The sequence below is a fragment of the Echinops telfairi genome, unplaced genomic scaffold (genome assembly GCF_000313985.2).
Source record: "Echinops telfairi isolate 266 unplaced genomic scaffold, ASM31398v2 ScPeMD7_7424;HRSCAF=8462, whole genome shotgun sequence".
Taxonomy (NCBI): Eukaryota; Metazoa; Chordata; class Mammalia; order Afrosoricida; family Tenrecidae; genus Echinops; species Echinops telfairi.
The window spans coordinates 61,850,366-61,852,132 of NW_022111324.1; positions in this window are offsets into that span (position 1 = coordinate 61,850,366).

Genomic DNA, 1,767 nt, shown 5'->3' on the forward strand with positions numbered 1-1,767 from the left:
TGAAAGGAGACCATTGTAGAGAAGCGTCAGGTCAGGTCTGGGAGAAGCCACAGCATGACACTCCCATTGTCTCTAGGGACATACTGCATCCTCTCTGATCCAAGGACATTTTTATTAATTTCAGAAGCCTACCCCCTCTCCCCAAAACTACTCCAAGGACCCTTGTCATTGGGCTCAGTGAATATGTATTAATTGGGCCTTAATGCATAGATACAATCTAAGAAGATTCATGACTGAATTAGGCCCAAGTGGTTAATGGTTTATGAGATGGGCTGCCAGGGACAGCAGTTGGAACCCCTCAGCTACTCCACGGGAGAAAGAAGCGGCTTTCTATTCCTGTACAGATTAGCAGTCTCCGAAACCCTAGGGACAGATCTTCTCTGTCTGAGAGGGCTGCTACAGGTCAGAATTGGCTGGATGGCAGTGGGTGGTGGTGTCCCTTCCTGAAGTTAGTTTGTGGTGGTTTATGGTGGTTTTATAGTCCCTACGTATCTGGCTATTTAGGAAAACTAAGGTATCTTGATTATTTGAGTGGTTTTCAGTAACCCCAGTCAAAGGAAGACCAAGCAAGGACACTAGCAAAAGAATGACCCGGGAGGTGGATCGTAATATCTAAGCTGGAGAGGAAAAGATGGGAAGATGCAAGCGTGCTGATGTACAGAGAAAAAATGTAGGTGATAGCTAATGCGGTGTGGATTTAAAAAGAGAAGATCAGAAAGCTGAAAATAAACTCGTAGAATACATCTACCTCTGGTTGAATGGAAACCTTCTTCTTCCCCACCACCCACCCCAAAGCAGAATGAGGGCAAGTGGAGGTAGAGAAGACCCATACAATTGAAATGACTCACAAATAGGACAGACATTACTAGAATAGTTTCCTAGTACATGATTTCCTTGTCTAAAGATCGAGTGGAGGATTTACATTTCCTGATTTCAAAACATTCTATCAAGCTACCCTAAACAGCACCTGCTGGCACTGGTATAATGACAGACACATAGAACAGCGAACAGAATTGAGAGTCTGGAAATAGAAAGTGAACATAGAAATAGAAAGTGCTAAATCCATTTAATGGAAGAAAGAATAATCTTTTCTTTTTTTTTTAAATAATCATTTTATTAGGGGCTCATACAACTCATCACAATCTGTACATACATCATCTGTGTCCAGCACTTTAGTACATATGTTGACTTCATCATTCTTACGACACCCACTTTCCACTTGAGCCCTTAGTTTCAGCTCATTTTTCCCTCTCCCTCCCAGCTCCCCCCAAACCCCCGATAATTTATAATTTATTATTATTTTATCATATCTTACCCCATCCCACGTCTCCCTCACCCACTTCTCCGCTGTCCATCCCCCAGGGAGGAGGCCACATGTAGACCTTGTCCTCTGTTCCCCCTTTCTCCCTCTCCTTCCCTCCACCCTCCCACCATCGCCACTCTCTCCACTGGTCCTGGGGGGCTCATCTGTCCTGGGTTCACTGAATTTCCAGTTCCTATCTTTGCCAGTGCACCTCCTCCAGTCCAGCCGGATATGTAAGGTAGAATTGGGATCATGATAGTGGGGTGGAGGAAGCATTTAAGAATCAGAGGAAATTTGCATATTTCATCGTTTCTACACTGCATTCCGATTTGCTCCTCACCTCCCCGCAACCCTTCTGCAAGGGGATGTCCAATTTCCCCCGGATGGGCCCTGGGTCCCCACTCTGCACTCCCCCTCATTCACAATGTTATGATTTTTCTTTTAGAAAGAATAATCTTTTCAAT